Genomic DNA, 21,249 nt, shown 5'->3' on the forward strand with positions numbered 1-21,249 from the left:
GGCGGCGCCTGTTGCGGCCCCGCTGTTGCGCGGTGGCGGTGATGAAGGAGGCGGCGGCGGCGACGGGTAGTGGCCGCGTCGACGGGCGGGCGTACGGTCGTGCGCGCCCCTCGCACACGAGCGCGGAAGCCCGCGCCACGCACGCACGCACGCACGCTAGTATACACGTAAATACGCGCGCGCGCAACCCCTACACACAATACTATACACATCAAATATATGTGGTGGGGTAGTCGTATAGTTTTGCGACGGTGAGGGGTGGGCCGCCGCCGCATCGGTCGCCAACAACCCCTATTCGCACACACGCCGCCACCCTGTCGTATATACACGTCGCCGTCGTCGTCGTGTATATATAATAATAATAATAATAATATAATACGAGCAACTACCACCAGTAGACACGGACTGTGCTCTGCTCGTCGATTGAAAGCTATTTATTTCCATAACACAACATGCAACACGCCACTGCCGCCGCCGCGGGTTCTGTCGTTTTGACGAAATTACACACTTTCCCCCCATACGCCATCACCACTCGTCCAAGCCGCTGACAATGCGTCGCACCACTTCTCCTCCGGTCGTATAATATCATAATACGTATACGTAAACCCCTGCTGCAGCACTGTCGCAGTCCGACCCCTACCCAACAACTGCAGCAGCGTATAAATATTGTGTGCACTTTGCTTTCAGAGGTTCCGATCCGCAATGCGAGTGGGTCATGCAGGTAGTACTAGGGCACTGTGAAAAAGGACTTGATTTTCTGCACATAGCACCCATGTATAACGGGGTATACACTCATCACGGTATAAAGTCGTAATATAATGACTGCTTCGAGTATATGTATATATGTTAGCGGCAATGTGTATAATATTGGTATTTTATAAAATGTCTAGGAATTATATATTTATAATATTATATATTAAATTTTTAAATTACCTAAGCATTATATGAAATGCCAAACTATGTATAGGTAATATATTAAATCCATATTATCAGTACCTATTGATATTTGACAATGCAACTTCACCTAAAATAAATCCATTAGTAATCTGTAATATCAATAAATTTAATGAAGTAGAATTCCTGGACAAGGCTTTATTAAATGTTCATGTTCAACAAGATGTCAAAATAACAGATGTATAAGCGTTTAAAAAATAAAATTCATTGTAATTCAAAATGTCATCCTAATTTACAGTGTTGCAATAAATAAATTTAACCAATTTTTATTAACTTAAACATATGAAATTATTAATATATATTTTATTTTTTTTTGTAATAATAGAATCTTTTGTTTTCTGTCTTAACAAAGTTTAAAATAAATTTAAAAAAGTATATTCTATTTATTCTTAATTACGTTCTACATAGATTTTTGTATTTTATAGAATAATATGATAGTAATAATAATTAATAACTGCATGTTAGTACACTACCCATACAATTTACAAATTATTATTTTTTTTCATTTTTATGCATTATATTCTGTAATATTAAATTCATACCTACTTTGTAATAAATATTTTTTTGTGAGCTAATAAAATTAATAATTGTCTTAATTATTATAGAAGGAAATTTATTTTTTTGGATTATTTCACTATTCTACAGATTACCAATTTGTGTTTGTCATTTTATGAAATGCCTAGTTATTATACAGAATATTTAGGAAATGTGTATAAAAAAAAAAATTATTATACACTTTTTTAAAAACCACCAGGTATTATATAGAATTCCTAGGCATTTTATATATTAAATATATTATACACATTGCCGCTAACATATATATAATATTTACCTATAATGCACGAGGTTTGCCAACTTCTAGATAACACGTCTGCGGTGACGATGATCATCAGTGATTTCGACGGTTTGTTTTTCGTCCGATTTCCATGTTTTTTTTCCTCTCCGCCAGTACGTTTTCTCGCCACATCGACGACCCGTCTATATAATTTGTTGTACAGAACGTATAATGCGGCGCGTAATGCACATTTTGTGCAGTGTCTCATAATCGTAACTTTGACAACGTTTCGTACGGCTTTCCACGCGCGCATGTTTTTCAATGTTTCCAAACGCATCACCCTGCTGCACTGTTATAATGTGCAATATGTAACAAGCAAAAGAGTGAACAAGATTTCTTTCAAGCAGTATCTATACGCCGACAAGGAACAACACAGCGGTCTTGCAGTATATACTTAAATGACTATACGAAAAACTTTTCGAACGTCGACGGCGGTTTTCTAGATATTTTTCTATATAAGTTTTTGATTTATTTCCCATCACTATAGTATATAGTGCCCTCCTCATATTGCCTACATTTCACTCGACAAGTAGTTATAGTGGATATACATTTTCATTTTTAATATATACATAAGTATATAACATCGAGTACAATAATGCTACGCGTCTTACTAGGCCGGTAGTCGAAAGTGCTAAAGTGTAAGAATATTTCTATAATATATATATATATATATATATGTTATGTTGCTGGCGTATGAACATCACGATTTCTATAAAATTTCTGCAGACATTGCACTGCACGCAGTATACACCTGGAATATGATCAAATAAATGAAAAAAAAAATCAATATTTATATTATATTATACTATTGCCGTCCGACTTGGTAGTTGGTACACATTTCCGTGTTTGCAGTTAACATAAACATAAGACGCTCATCTTTTCTATGTCGTTCTTACGGCGTGCGTTATACCTGACGCGTTCTTTTATCGTTTTTACGTTTTTATCATATATACTATACATGCCATATATTATATATATATATATATATCCTACCTGCAGACGTTCTCCTAACGTTCAAACTATATACATATTTCTATGATAAATATTGCATTAAATTCGTTGGGATTCGTAAAATATTTATTACAACGTTGCAATGTAAATAGTTTGAAAATATTTATTTTATTAACCGTGTTAAGTAGATTTACTTTACAAATAAATAACATTTTTTATGTTTTGTGTTGAATATACTTAATGGTTAAACACCGTGGTCAATGAATACTTGTACAAATACGGTACAATGTGAATACAATTTTTTTTTTTTGGTTAATTTTTCCGAGGTTTATTATAAAGTATAAATTATAATATGTTACGATGCATTTATGTACAGTGAGTTAATTATGAGCAGCCGAGTTTTTAATGATATTACAATATTATTTTTTAAGATATATATTTTATTGTTGCCGAGTTTTTTGGTAATTATCGATTTCTTTTTGATACATCATTAAAATTAATTATTCTCGTTTTCATTAATTAATTTTTTTTCTGAAATGAAAACGTTATAAGTAATGAGAATCTTTAAATTGTATTGTTATTATTTACAGAGGAATGGGTTACTTAAAATACATGTACCTCATAACAAGACGATTGACAATAATATATAATATAGGTAATTATATAATAAACATGCATTCATGCTTTAACTTTAGTATTTTTTTATTGAAAATAATTAATATATAACACGAGTTAAAGGCACCCACTCTCTCCAATCATCACATATTTAATATAGTTTTCTTTTTAATTATAAACGCTGTACTAAATTATTTGTTTTTTGTTTAGGTGATTTGTGTGTTAATAAAATATTTAAATATCACAACATAATAGACTCTGATATTATTGCTGACAATAAAATTGTTCAAATTATAAGATGAATTATAAAAATTATTATTACCTATAACAGTGCTTCTCAACCTTTTTTGTTATAGGGCCCCCTAAATTTAATGTAAAACTGTCAAGGCTCCCTTCCATAGATGTAAAAGCAAAAAATAAATAAAAAAAGGTCATCAGTATTATTTTTTTCAATGATGTAATACTAATATACTATACTTACATGCACTAATTTCACAATTTCACACAAATAAATGTAATAACAATTTTATTATTATTTAATAACAGTAATCTAACATTACTCGTAGACTTTATCGACAATGATTAATCATATGGTCGGTTATAATGTAACCATTATAATAACTGAATAACCAAAAATATTTTAAATAAAAAAAATATTTCAAGGCCCCCCAATCATATACCCACGGCCCCCTAGGGGGCCGCGTCCCCCAGGTTGAGAAGCACTGACCTATAAGGCTAAAGGTATATTTAAAATGTATTAAAACATGCACACAAAATATTTTTTTCATTTTGAAGTGAATACTTACGAAATAAATTGTTGTGTACCTACAAAACTTTCCGAATATGCTTATACTTTTTGTGAAATTTGGTTGGTCATATGCATTTAATTTATTAATCATCAGTCACACAGTCACACACACACACACACACACACACACACACACACACACACACACACACACACACACACACACACACACACACACACACACACACACACACACACACACACACACACACACACACACACACACACACACACACACACACACACACACACACACACACACACACACACACACACACACACACACACACACACACACACACACACACACACACACACACACACACACACACACACACACACACACACACACACACACACACACACACACACACACACACACACACACACACACACACACACACACACACACACACACACACACACACACACACACACACACACACACACACACACACACACACACACACACACACACACACACACACACACACACACACACACACACACACATATATATTGATTTACACGCTGTATATAGTTTTTATGATGCGTTAAAATTAACGTAGTAATAATGACAACTGACAGATCTGTTGTACCTATATTATATTTTATTTTCGTTGGTTTGATTACAAAAAATATCGTTTTGAGAACTCATCATTATTTTTTGTTTTTAATAAAAACAAACCTAATTAACTTCTCATAAGAAACATTTTGTTTTATTCAAAGTATTATATACATTTTATCTTATTATATTAACATTTTGCCATCATTTTGTGCTCAAGAATTTTCGAAGAGGGCATAATTCAGATTTCATTTTTAATTTAAGAAAAAGTATACATCAAATACTGGAAATGATATTCGTTTTAAAAAACTATTTAATATGACGAAATTTAAAAAAAAAACACAAAAATATTGAATAGGGGATAAAAAATAAAAATAACTGAAAATTCACTGGATTAATAATCAGTTTTTAAATATATACTTACTACAGCAAATAATAATAATTGTGCTTCATTGTGAAAACAAAACTTAATCTGTATAACTGTCTAGAAAAATAAATAAAATCCCTGACTTTAGACATGCAAACATTATAAATATTCTCTGTATTTCAAGTATATTCAGTTCAATTTAGATGTATATAGTTAGTTAATATTTAACCTCTATTTTTATTTTATGAAACTATCATCATCGAGATTCGAATGTATAGGTAGGTATTATTACTGTTTTGTTATATACATCAGAAGGATCGTTTTTTATTTTCGACATAAATCGATCTTCTGAGAAATAATACATTCATTCAAAATACGCTGTTCGTTTGCAGTATGATTGTACATATAATATATATTCATACTTAATATTATGTATATAGGTTCCAAATAAACAACCTTTGGTTAGGCTTTTTCTTTGTCATTAATTCGTCATGCGATATTTTGACAGTCCTTTTCATCATTAAGAGTTCGTCATAAATTTAGAATATTACCCGCAACATGTATAATATATTATACTTTTTATGCACCACATCATATCCCATATAGCCTTTTAGGGTCGTTATATTATCCTATGTGAACTTTAAAAGCGAATCAATCATCATCGATAACAACTACTACTACTCTATACATACATATACACCTAGGTAGTGGTCGTAATTTGGGGGTTAGAAACATCGGCTCGTGGGATTCTGGTCGTCGTGCACGCCGCCGATGAGGGTGTAAAATACATATCCTGTGCACCTGTTAAACGAACCTGTCACGAATTGCTCTGCAACGGAATTACGAGGATGATGGCAACAACTTGCAAATGAAAATATGACATATACACAATACGCAAGTTCGTCGTTCGGCTTTGTTTATGATGCAGTGAAAATGTGTGATGAAAATAACACGTCGAATTCAAACCACACACGCACTGCGGCGTGTCACATAACTCGTCTGTAACGTTATGATGTAATAATATTTTATAGTGATAGTTAGTACTTATACGTCCGTTGAACGGAACAAAAATGTGACACTTCAAATTAAACGCGTCTCGACGATGATGAGGTGAATATTCGTAACATATCAATGTAATAGAATAGTTGATATTATATTATGATTAAACTTAAAACGTCAAACGTTCGACGTGACCGTAACATAACTACAGATACCTACCTAGTTTATAACATATAACACGATATCATACCATCAATTATTATTATCGCTATTAATAGCACTGTTGTAAATAAATATTATGGATGTACCTATAATTAATCGGATTGATTAATTTAAAATTTATTTTATGGGTACATTTTTAATATTCATATTTGTACAAAATAATTTTAAATACATATATATATATATATATATATAATGCAATAACATCCTAATATTAGGTACATGATAAAATATAATACCATAAACATTCTTATAATTTAATTAGAATTATCATATTATATATAATTGGGCTCAGCCCGTATTGTTGGCAATAAATAAATAAATATTAAATAATAAAAAATAAGCGTTACAGTAATGAGAAAGAGAAAGTGAGGAGTTCCTAATTGTATTCAATGGTTAAACAAAAATTAATTGATAAATTACCAACAAAAAAATGTACGTAAATTTTATTTACGTTTTTTTTATAGCGACCGTGCACTAGTAATTTGTCACCTGTAGTAATCTGTCTGTAACATTTATTTTATGGAATATTATATTACAATTTAATATTAAGATTAAACTATACGACTAACTTATAAAATATGTAAACATATAATTCCGTAAAAACTACTAACCTATAATTATATATTCACTAATCACAACTAAGATATCCGTTAACAATATTTTTATTTTATTTTTTTTATTGAACATAACTGACATCAGCAGCAAAGGCTACTAGTCACAATAAGTACCTATACACAATTTTTTTTTTCGAATTTTTCTATACAGATTGGTTTTTTTTAGGAATTTGAGTATCCGTGGTGGTGATGATGGTAGCGTCTGGTCCGAGAGCTGCATCCAACGTCGTGATGGCCGATGGGTACGTATGAATTTCTTAGTTATCATCCGTAAATTGGCGGCATTACGTGATTATGTGCAGGCAGACTACATTGACAATAATATATATTTTGCACGAGTAGCTATGATTTTCTTACTATATTATAAATGCGGGAAAGTAGTACTTTGGAAATAATTTCGTGTGGGTTCTAATATACTATATAATGGATAAAATAGAGTACAATATATATTTACCAAGATAGTGTATAATGAACTGAGTTAAAAATGTTCCTTAGATTTTGTTAGCTTTTAAAACACGTTAAGGCGATATATACTGGCTATATACTATTTACTTATATAGGTACCTTTCCCTTGTCAGACGTCGACATTTAAGTACACTTCACAGAGCGATTTCCATATTATTTCCGACCACCCTCTCAAAGTCAACTTTTCTGCATATCATTACAGTTTCTTATCTCCATGAAATCCCACCGAAAATAAAATAAATTGGTTCACTGAAATAAAATAAAAAAATAAAAATCCTTAGTTACCATTTCGATAAAGCCCTTATAAATTACAACTCAATGACGTATCAAGTCCTTAAATCTTGTCATGATGATGATTATTTCCTTTAAAATTAGTTTGTAATTAAATTAATTCTATAAATTCTTATATACACCATGCGACGTAAGTTTATGTATTATAATGAAAATGTATATCATTTGAACAAAACAAAAAAAAAAAATGTGTAAGAGGTCGCATCATACATGAAAAATGTCTCATCGCAGTAAGAACTGATCATAAATTACGATTGACATTGATAAATTATACGTATGACTGCAGCATAGGCCATGTTTCAAACAACTTTCGACTAGGTGTATAGCGACGAGGTAGGTTTCGACTTTGGCTTTAGGTATATATTATTTTGTGATAATTTGTGAACAGTTATCTGTATTGAAACATCGTGATAGGTATGTATAATATCAATATTCAATATCGTTATCGATCAAAACATATAATTCAAGAATATTATAGTTTAAGCGAAAAACGTCGATTTTTTTTATTGATCATTATATAAACCCGGCAGCTGTGGCCATTAGTTACAATTTAATTTGGAATAAAGGTATTTACAGTTTTTAGAAGAGTTTTTTTTTTGGTAATATAAAAAATTTAGAGATATGTGCGGTTACATTGTATATCCTATTTATTTACATATTATTATTAGATTAGATTGTATAGACCCGTTATTGATTTCAAAAATTGTAACATCTTGGAGTTATTCTCTTCGGTTTTAAAAAAAAAAACCTTCGATTATCATCATATTATATTATGATGGTTTTGCGTCATGTACATTATTATTGTTTTTTATGCAAAGGAAACCCGCGAAATAAAATGCTGATCTTTTATTACCGTTGTATATAATATAATAAGCAATTTAGTCGGGCAATATAATTCTGTTTAAATGTTTACTGCGAACTAATTTCCAAAAAAAAAAAAAAAACTCATATACGATAATTTTTTTTATCGGAAATTGCCGCACAATAGTTCGATACAATTTATTTTTATTGCATCGCGTTTCCCTTTTCATTTCAACCATCAACGCGCGTTTTATGTTCCGACCTTTACTTTTTACGCGGGCCGACTTTTTTTTATATACGTACATAGACGGTTTCCAATATATAGTATCAAACGCGGCGGCGTATAGGTACTATATACGTGTATACACTATAATGCAGCAGCACAGTACATAATACACGTATTATACACCGTGGTGGTGGAATCGGTTGTTGTGATGGTGGTGGTGAAGGCGGCGGGGGGTCGGCGACGACGGTCGCGGATTCCGACCAAACGTCCGGTATTGTTTCCTCGCGCCCTTTCTTGCGGCGGCGTGGGTTTGGACATCGGATACTCGGTGCGCGCCGGAAATATAATCGGCGTCATCTGCCTCCTCGCAGGAAGCGACGGGGAAAAAAAAGGGTTATCTGGGTGTACATCGGACTACATATAATATCCACACACACACACACACACATTGGACGTGTTCCGGTTTACCAATATCATCACGCGCGCGGGGTAATACCATTCCGCGTGTGATATTAATAATAATAATAACATATATTGTTTTCACTGCTGTGTGACAACCTGTGTGCGGTGTTATTATTATTATCATTGTCGTCATTGCACTGTGCAGCTCGACGACGACGACGTCGACGATAATTATTATTACACACGGACACGGTTTTCGGCGAGCCCGTGGGAAAATTACATTGAAATTATATCGTAATACGTGCGTATATTATTCTACACGGATATTATATCGTGCGATGGGGTAGTTTTGTGCGTGTGTGTACTCGGCGCTTGTGATGTGGGTGCCGCGGGGTGGAGTGCCCAAGAGTGGGTGGCTGCGGCAATCAATCAACGGTAAACTATATAATATATTTCCTACGCAGTGCGGATGGCTGTCCTGACAAATGCACCACACACACACAAACCATGCAGTGCGCGCGAGCGGACGGGACCATGGGAATCGACACGTAATCAACCGACAGGGGGGCTCCCATATCGCATAACAGGTGTAAACAAAAGTTTGTATTTTGTACATATAATATATTTTGTTCGGTTGAATTTTTTATGATCGGAGAGCGTGTTAGAAACTTGTACCGTACCGGCTCACACACACACACACACACACACACACAGTGACAATTTTCCCATACCTATATAGCGAGGTACCTATTTGTTATAATATTATTATGTCAGTATATCCGATCAGTAATTAGCCGCCCAGACTTCAAACACCAGTAACCAGGTAATAGATGTATTATATTTTTGTTATTATCATCATGCGTGTGATCGTGCACTGTGTACGGAGAGAACTGAAGGCACCCCTCTCTACACACGCGGGCAATACTATTTTTTTGATATTATTATTATTACTACCTATTATTATGATATAATATTAATAACCGCAAATGGTTGATCGGTCGGTTTGGCGATTTGTACCCATACTTGTTTGGGTGACTTCACTATTTTTTAAATTCACAATTATGTACCTACGTTAAATAGTTATAAGAAGAAAAAAATTTTAATAGTGTTATGATATTAACTGTTAAATTCGATGCTTTTAAATATTTCGATGTTTTTTTTTATCGAGTTGGACATTAATATTTTACGCCGTAAAATTTACGGTATACATTTCGTTCTTGAAATATATTGACACGTGAAATATTATATTTCTATTCATACTATTAAGTAGAATTTGGATAGGGAATTGTGCAATTATGGATAAAGATTTTTTTATGGGTTTTTATAATGATACTTTAAGATCTCACAATATCAGAAAACAAGATTACTGATTAGTAATGGTTCGCACGATGTTTCATTAGTACCTATCTAGCTATATTCCAATACAATTTTGATTTTTCGATGATCGTTTTTTTTTAAATTTTGTAAAAACAAAATTTTAATTTTTGAGCTCTAACATCATAAGCTCTATGTGTTTTCCATATGCCTATAATTCGATGTTATTTGGTAATAATTTTCTCAATGAAATTTATTCTAATAATATTATAACGATAATGTTTCAATAATATCGGTCAATCATAATTGTTGCGTCGAAAATGGACACATAAATATGATATTAATATTTTCTTTAGTAAGTTGTTTTTTATTTAAAGCGATTTACAGGCTTCAACTGCTAAGGTTATTAACCGACATTTTTTATTATTTTTTTTTAATATTTACAATTTTAATAGTACAATTTATTTACAAATCAGATTAGATAAGTTAGAATTTTGTGATGAAATTGCATTTGGTGATGAATTTGATGACTTTTGAGGTATTTGTTCTTCGTTGAGGATTTCTTTCATGTTGTGCGGGAGGTTGAGATACTTATTTAAGTCAAATGGCTGAATTTTTACAATTTTTCAAATATCAATATTTTCGTTAAATAAATTACGATTTAGTTTATGTTAAAAACATTTTGATTTCAAAAAATGAGTTTATTGACCAAATAATATTATTATAACAAAATAGTAGATACAATAAAAAATTAATTAGATTTTAACATGAACCTATAAATGTTCATATAAAATATTTTTTGAAATGGATATATTTATTTATTTATTTATCATAATCAACGCCAAACGGCTTTTATACAATTATACAAGAAAAAAAACGCAGATAACAGATAAAGACACATTATTTTACTCTAAGATAACTTAAAATCAAATAAAAAAAAAAATGATTCTGCGTTTTGTCTATATGTTGCACTTGGGCCATAGAGAGAAAACAAATATCGTGCGCAGACATATTCTTAAACGAGGTCGACATATATTGCACATTCGTCAATACTCAATAGTAGGTAAACGTGGAAATATTATATTTTCAGAGTGAATATTTAATTTAAAAATAATTTGATCGCTTACACTGCAGCTGCAGTTGATTACAATAATATAGTACAGAATAAAATAAAAAACACTATAATACATTATTATTATTATTATTATTATTATGCTACGTTTCGATGTTGAAAATAATATATTATAATATATTACATATATATATATATATATTACACATATATTAATATATTATAATATTACAGTATATTATAATCTTTAATTTAGTTCAATCCAGCAGATAACGTTATGGAATACGAAATTTGTTGTGTGTTGCTCTCGGTCCCCCGTCGGCACTAAATGGGGATTTTCTGTCCACAGTATTATATATATATATATAAAATATATACTCGCAAATATAAAACATAAACTAGAACAATGAAACTTTAATGGCGTGTTTTTATTACCCGCAGATAACATATTCAGAAGATTACTCAAAAAACTTCTATTTCGACTGCGGACCAATAAAACTCTTAAGGAGTTAGGCGAGTCTCGCTAGTCCGTTGTTGTTGCGAATAAAGCAGTAAAACAATAATTCGGTATGGGACGTATATATATATAGTGCAGTCGGTGGATGATGTCGAGAACCCATAACAATATGGTACTGCGCTGTGTATGGGAAACGCGGTATGTACGCACACATATATAATAACAATAATAATAATAATAGCGCGCCATACCTATATTATATTATATACGTTTTCGAATGTGTACTATTTTTTTTTTTTTTATTATTATTTTACTCAGTTGATGTGGTGGTCGATGGTTAGGTACACGATGGCTCTGCTCCGCGTAACGAGTAACGACGTATTTCTATATATATATATATATATATTACTCCACAGTTGGTCGGTTTTTTTGTTGCTCGAAACCGTTTTTATTCCTCGAACTTCTCTAATATGTACCAGATAAATATATATATAATGTAATACGTACACGCAAGTCATCGTTTATGTTAAACGAAAATCGAAAATCGAAAATAACAATAATAATATGATGGTTTCGTTGATTACAGACCCCAGTACGATTCAGTTGAAAAAAAAAATAAAGTACTTATTAAATTTCGTATAATATTCGTTTGATGTCGTTTTATGCAAAACGAGCTTGATTTTCAAAGAATCATTATTTTTCTTTTTTCTTTTTAATTCATTTATCGATGGTTAATATTATAATGACAGTGTGTACCTTTTTTTTTTTTTATAAGGTTCGTTTATTTTTAAGTTACACACTCGTTTATTATTATATCATATTATTTAATGATGACGAAATTGTCGTTTTTCAAACATTTTTGAATGTCATTTAGCCTTTACACGGGCTACATATACCTAAATCCAACGGATTTCAAATAATTTTGAATACAGTGAAACCTCTAAGTAGTGGACAGCCATGGGGAATTAAAAAATGTCCGCTGTAGGGAGTTTCCCACTATTGACAAAACTTCTACATAATAATGGACATTAGTGAGAAATAACTAAATATAGGGATACGCTATAAAGAATTGGTTATACATATTATACAAACATTGAATTTGGTACATATTTATTTATTATTTATTATATACACGACATGTACCTATGTATTTAAAAGTGGGTATAAAAATGTATAATATGTTTGTGTACAATATTAAAAAATATAACTGTTGGTAATCTTTTTTTGTGTAAACGCAGTTTACTGTTCTTTGCTGCAGTTATATACGTACATACTGTGTATTGTGATGTCCATTTATGAGAGGTACCTATTTCTTAATTTTGGTATCAGTTTTTGGTGTCCACCTCTCCACTTTTAGGAGAGTCCACTATTAAGAGGTTATAACTCCTAATATGCTTCGGCACACATTTTGCCGGCGGGGAATTTATAAAAGTGTCTACTATTGACAAGTGTCCATTGATAGAGGTTTCACAGTAATCGCATTCGATAATATATAATGTAAAAATTTGTACCTATATACAAGTCATACCCAATGTATTATTACAATAATGTACACCGCACACGATGACGGGTAGTAAGTTTAGTAGGTACACTATATAGGCACCTTTATCGTATAATATTATAATATGTAATATTATGTAATGCGAATTAGAGTATCGGTTTTAATTTGTAGAACACTTAAAATCCACTTTCAACAGGAATCTAAATCCAAATATATACATATTATACACCTAAACAGCTAGACGTGCGATTCGCGTGTTAGATACCACGCCGTTATTTTGCACCCCACAAATTATCATCACCAGCGAAGGTGCGTGTCGAAACCAACTTAAGCGAATCCGGAGTTTTCGGACGAAATAACCATATCACAAATTAGAATATACCCCGCCATCCGTCGTATACAAAATGTTGTTAATTACAAACGCTAAAAAAAAAAGAAAAGAAATTATAATCTACGTCGTACACATTATAAGCTATACGCCAAAACGTCGAGAGTGTACGAGCTCTGCGCACATGATATAAAATAAAATGTTATAGTTTGTAGGTAGCATTTAACAATATGATAATAATACCGCTCAGTCGTGTAGGTATATACTCGTCGTGCGAATCTTCCATAAAACCGCCACCGCCGTCGTTATGTTATTTTTATTAAACCGAAATAATAATAATAACGATAATATTACTAAATCATTTTTCTCGTTTCCTGGCGCTTAAGATTTAAACACTGCATATTACTTTAAACGCATCGTATACACAAAAAACTGTGCAGTGCTAAATTATTTTTACGACACTTATAATATAAGCGAGCGAAGTTTGATACGATAAAACTATATATACATATAAACTATAAACGAAATGTTTGTACGTAACGACGGTTGACCTTTATATTTGTCATTATTTTCAAGACGATTGGTGGGGGGGGGGGGAGGAGAGAAAATTAGAAAAGTCGCATAGTAGAGGTAAAATAATATATTCAACTGTAATAACTGTGTATAGTATTATGTATGAAGTTTTTTAAACTTGAAATCTTATTTTGATCGATTATTGTAGTTATATTATTAAAGCTCAGATTTAAATGCATTTAAAACCAAACAAATATATCATATATGCTCTAAATAATAGCTAAAAATGACCTAACAAATTCTATACATATATATACTTTTTTTAACGATTTGGTATTTTAAATTGGAATTTATAAATAATATATAATTATTATTTATTATTTTATTAAAAAAAAAAAAAAAAAACTGAAAATTGGAAAAATATAATTGATAACCTGCTATGATGTCGAATCGCATATGTTTTGTGGAAATATTATTCATACTAAACATACTAAAATATGCATTTAAATTTATGTAAAATCAAAATAGGCTAAATTTGTATAGTCTATTGACCAAATATGCATTAAAACTCAATAATGATAGAAATGCTTAAAATGTTTGTTTTTAAACACTCGTTACGTGAAACGAATTGCGTAGGTACTTGGAAAGCATTGTCTGATCAAAAAAATACGCACTTTACATTGAAATCCCGGCCCTAGATATAACAATTTAAAATATAGTGTAGGTACCTATAACACACTAAACATGATGAATAGCAGGGTCATAATATTAATATGTTTGAAAAATAATATTAGATTTGACCTGATAATGTTATTATGTAGTTAATTTTCGATTAGTAGGTAAATTTAATTCATCATATTAAGTTTAGATTTATAATTAATGATACCTATCGTTTACTATGTACCAGTTAGCCAAATAAATGTAGAAATCATTAATACGTAGGTATTATACATGTTATTGTGTTTAATATAATAGTTTACATGCAGTGTGCAGTATAATGTTAGGTTAATGAGAAAATATAATTTTTACAAGTTTATGTTATGATTCAAAATAATCATTACCTACCTACGTATAGAAAACACGCCATAATATGTAGTTATATATTTGTAGTGATGATTGTTTATTAAAATGCACTTCTCTTGTTGTAATTCTATCAAAAAACTATAATAAATTAAAAGAGCAAACTCATCATATATAGGAAACGCCATTGTCAAGTAAATATTTTAATGCACAATATTGTTTCGGAGTACTTGAAAAAATATATCTAGCTCGAATGTGTGAATAATTTCGCTATTAACAAAGACTGCTTATAACATTTTTTTTTTTTTTTTGTTATAAATCGGTTGAAAACACGAATCCATTAAAAATTATAACTGAATAGCTATTCGATCAAAAAACCGCGCGCTGTAGAATTGGGGGAAAAAAATGATCAACAATAATGAAGGGACTACAGCGCTTACAATAGACTTACACACAATAATTATTGTTAATTTATTCATATTAAATAATTTATTACATTTGGGCAGGTATTTGCGGAGTAGGTATATTATTATAAATGGCGTAAGTTCCTATTATGCACGCGCGGTATAGTTCTGCAACAAATAATCATGTACGTCAGCGCGGTTCTCAAATACGTTTATTTTAAATGAAAAAGTCAGTAAAATACTACGATGAAATTGTCATTTATTTATTATAATATACGTTTTTCGACTCATGCCTTCCGCATACCACAGTTTGAGAACCACTGATATAGATGGCATATTATTATCATTATTGCAGTTAAAAACACAAATTGAAATTTCGAGTATAACGACGTAAGCCCGAAAATAAATTGTGGCGTATATGTATAGCTACGCTACACCTCGGAGGACTCTTCGACGAGCCGTCTCCATATACGCGTGTGGGTACCCACCCATACCCATCATCACCGTATTTTCAGGATATTTGCACGCACGTTGAAGAGTTGAGCTTATTAGCCATGTGTCACGCGGTGCAGTGCATAATGTAAGTGCCGCCGCTCATATTGTTTTACCGTGTGACAACTAATCACGCGGCGCATCTTTTGTTCATAAACATAATATTATATATTATATAGGCACATGCACGCACACACACATTTATATAGCTATGTAGGGCTGTTTGTGTACACAAAAACATACGGACGTGTTTAAGTGTTTGCACAACGTAGTCTCGTCCTTTTGTGGAATGTTTTGCGTTACATAATTTTTTTTTCCTACTACATAAAGTTCTCACGTAAATATAATATATAGACGAATAATATGACGAAAAAAAAAATAAATAACACAAAGAAAACTATATAGGTACTGCTATTACAGTGACAATCCCACCTATATAGGTATACGCACACGCGCGCACACACACACACACACACACACACACAAACACACACACACATACGACTCAATGACGGAACGAGACTTATATTAAATAAGAACCGACGACGACGACGTTTAGAAAATAACGGGTCATGTATGTGTGCGTGTGTGTAGGTTAGGTTAGGTGGTCGTATTATGTAAATTTGTTCTCACGTCGTCGCCGGCGAAATTTAATATCAGATAAGACGAAAACAAATCCGCGACACACACACACACACACACACTATTTACGCGAAAATACGTTTTATTAACAAAGCTTCTGATGCTGCAGTGCCCATCATCATCAGCATGTGCGGTATAGTTGTCCTGCAAGTCGAAACACGCGTGTGTTTTGTTGATTAGAGAGACAAAGCATAATTGTATATACTACCTATCATACTATAATGCGCTACCACGTATAATTATATATATATATAGTGTGCGTGTGTGTATGCATGTGTGAGCGCATATATGTATTCCTTGGCCGACATAATTACATTTTACGATGATTGCGCTGAATTGAAAATAACTTTTACTGTGCAAATACTAATTACTGTTTTCTACACTGTATAGTAGTAGTTGTCGTATTATTATTATTATACGGTGTTGGACGTTTCGCTATTTAATGATAACTATATTATGTTATTTTGTTAATGGTCGATGTTATTATATGGGTAATAAAAGCGAAGGGGTTTTTATTTGTTTTATGTGCCTACCTGTACCGTAAACGACTGCAGGCCCAATCATTACCCGAGTATATTATATATTGCGTAGCCGCGTAGGTGCCTACCCGCTCGAAAACATTCCAAGTTTTTAAAACAAATGGACAATTTAACCATTTTAAAATGTCGAAAAAACGAGATGATAACAATCTAATCACTGACAATTGAAATCATAACGATAATTTATTGAAATTTTCATTCATCATCGATGGGTGGGTGGGAGATAAAGTCCAACTCACACAGTGACACGTCATATTGTACGAATAAATTCTGATATTGATTTTTTTTTTTTTGGCAGCAACTTTCCGATAAATCGGACGAGAAACGCGTCCATCGACCAAATCCGGCAAAGTTCCAAACACGCGGTCCGCTGCAGCGGTAGGAGTTATACACAAGTACCTACCTTGGTCTTGGTATATGTATGTAAAAAATATTTCCACCTGTTACCTATGTTCTGCGGCAGTTTGCCTCGTTGGTTATTATCGTTTTTTCGTTTTTTCTTCGACCAAGAGTGGTTTGTAATAATTATAATAAGTGTTTGCATTGATGTATCATCGTAATAATATGACGTGTAATATGCATTCATACGTTTTTGAATAGCGCTTGCGAGCAAACATTAATATATATATTATAGTAATCGTTCGTCGTTAAAAAATATAACATTATGTACGTACATAGTTAACGTACGTATATATAATTTGAATACGTCAAATAATTTAATTTAATTTAAGTTATTATTGTACGACATAATACAAAAAGCGCTTTATTTATAAAAGTAAAGCTACTATCTAATAAATATGATTTCGTTATGCCACCACTTTCGTGAACTCGGACAAAATTATAATTGAAATAATATCTCAAAAGTTGTTAGTTATGATTTGCATAGTTGAATAACTTTCATTTAGAAAACGAAGAAAAATATTTTGCGCACACGAAAATAATAAAATTATACTATTTTAGTTCAGTTACAGATGAGCATTGATAATCATGAATAAAGAGTATAGAAATTATATATACAAATAATGGGAAACTGTTATTACGGAAAATAGCAAAATATGAGCAACTTTCAACAAGAAAAATTCAAATATAAGTAAAAAAGTGCAAAAATACTAAAAATTGACCGTAAAGCATAAAATTCCCAAAAAATGCAAAGTAAAAATTGTACCATTAAATTTCATACTACACGAATGAAATTTCTGTATAGACGACATTGATTGTGAGCATTTAAAAAAAAAGATGCATATGCGATATGCATCAAGTCCTATACTGATGTTATCAAAACCTCAATATTATCACCGGTTGTTATTGCCTAAGCGTATAACTCTCAATTATAAAATTTTTAAAATAGATAGATAATAATGATAAGATGGATAATATAGATGGAATATATTGCTCCTATCCTTAATAATATTTAGTTAGACCAAATCTATCTACGTCGTGTGCAATAATAATAATATTATATTAAACGTTTTAATATTGCAGTTTTTAGTCAAAATCAATATTATTTAATAATGTATTACGATGATGATGTAAGAAAATAAAAACCATCTTTCCAAAGTTCAACTGATATAGTTATAAATAATCTTGGAGAAATAATTATTTCTTAATTCTGTGAATTATTCAAGAACACTATATTATATTATACAAGTTGATGTATAGAAACCGCCACTCGAAATATATAAATTATGTGAAACTTTCGATTGGCGTACACTCTGCGGCATTATTATTCGTTTTATATAATAATTTTAGATTTTGAGCAGAGTAATTTATCTTATTTATAAGTCTGGGTTTCTTTTATTTTTTAATAAAACAAAAAGTACAGTAGGTATATCTTTTGGTACATATAATATTCGAAAATATCAAATCATTGAAACAATTTGTTAATATTAATTTTTTGCATTGCAATTTTTTTCATAAGCTTTTTCGATATTATATTTTATATAAAACGTTAATGATAATTAAAAAACCATTTTTATGCCATAATCTAACTAAAAGAAGAAGAGTAAAAGGAAAAAAAGAATTGGAATTTATTTCCAAAAACCGTAACTTCACTCATTTTTTCCTCGTCCCTCTAGACGATTATTCTGAATGTCAGCAAAATCTAAGCGTTTGCCACCTGAAACGTGCAAAAGCGACAGAAAGCAGCAAAAAAAAGGGGGGCGAGCGCTTGTTAAGTGCCCTGGAAGAAGCACTTGAACCCGAAAGTGCATCGAGAAAAACTACTCTCTCAAAACGCATCCCTTCCTTGGTTATATTTGCTTTGAAATATTGGAATATTATACCATGGTACAAAAAATGGGTAATTTCGTAGAATGAAGGAGTTTTTTTTTTCAATTGTTTTTCAATTAACATCGAACACCACAAGCTAAAAAAAAAAATGTTAAAATATTTTTTTTTCATCGCTGTTATTATTTATCACGTTTAAAATTTATACTTAAACTGTAAATGTATTTTTTATATTATTTACAGACGTAAAAGTTATTTATATTATCATTAAAATTATTTCATCTATACAAAAATTAGTAATTACACAAACGATATATGTATTCATATAATAATATCAGACGTATACGAAAATCTGTTGTTTAAATTTTGTCAATCGTTTGGCTCTCAAAAGTCTAAAAATAAAACTTTGACGACTAAAATCAAAAATGTTTAATACAATCACAAATTGTGTTACCTTTTAACACACACACATACGTATAAGGTAATTTTACCATACAGTCTACGAAAATCAGTACGAATATTAATATGAATATTTTTTCACGTGTAAAGGTATACTTGCAAAAACGAAGACCGCCTTTGATTGACAAAAAAATAGATTTTACTAAAAGTAGTAGTTTTTAATATACATATAGTTTTATTTAGTTAAATAAAAATAATTTTAACAATATAATATAATAATTTTAATAATTTTTGTATCAAAACAATATTTATAAACTTTTACGAAAAAATATACATTTTTAATATAATTTTTTCGTCATTTTATGCATTTTTATACATTTTTAGATCATCAAGTTCCGGGCCCTACTTATTACGTACCTACATATTATAATGTTTACTAATATTTCTCAATTATAAGGCAACAAAGACTGCAGCGCTGGCTCTCTCACGTGCTTTAAAGTAATGATTATCAAATTGAGGAACGTTAGTGGTACAAATCTGGCCAGCAAAATGTGTTGCATATTTGTGATTTAGTTTGGCAACTAAGAAGACCAAGAAAAGGTACCCAAAAAAAGTTATTGGTAAACAGGGGAACTGAAGTGTTCGTAAAAGTTTGAGAATCCCTGTTTTAAAGATAGTGTGTGTGTGTGTGTGTGTGTGTGTGTGAGACATGGATATAGACATGACAAAGTAAATAGGTATGTCAGCAACATTCTCATGCGCATATTTCTCACTTTGTACTGTGTGTTACGTTCTCCGCCTCTCATTGGTCGCATATACGAAAGCATTAAGATCGGAGAACCTAACACATAGGAAAAAGTGGGAATGCGCACGCAAGATTCAAACACGTATTGTTGCTGACATACCTCTATATTTTGTCATGGATATAGACTCGTTCGTGTCCGATAATGTGATGATAATAGATAGATGTGCGTCGAATTGGCGTCTGGCGGTCTGCGTACAAATCAACCCTGTTCGCCCTGGTCAGAACACAAACAGTAATTGGAAAGGGTAATAATATTATTATTTCTCGCGGAAACCATCAGCAGAGCGTTTTAAGTACCTACCACCGCTACAGTATTATATATTGACGTGTTGTATTACATCTGCAACAGCAGCAGCAGAGGTCGTTTATTGTTATATACGACGGCGTACCTGCAATGATAATGATAATAATAATAATAA

This window comes from Diuraphis noxia, unplaced genomic scaffold (genome assembly GCF_037042655.1).
Source record: "Diuraphis noxia isolate RWA-SAM2 unplaced genomic scaffold, SU_Dnox_SAM2 contig0003, whole genome shotgun sequence".
Classification (NCBI taxonomy): domain Eukaryota; kingdom Metazoa; phylum Arthropoda; class Insecta; order Hemiptera; family Aphididae; genus Diuraphis; species Diuraphis noxia.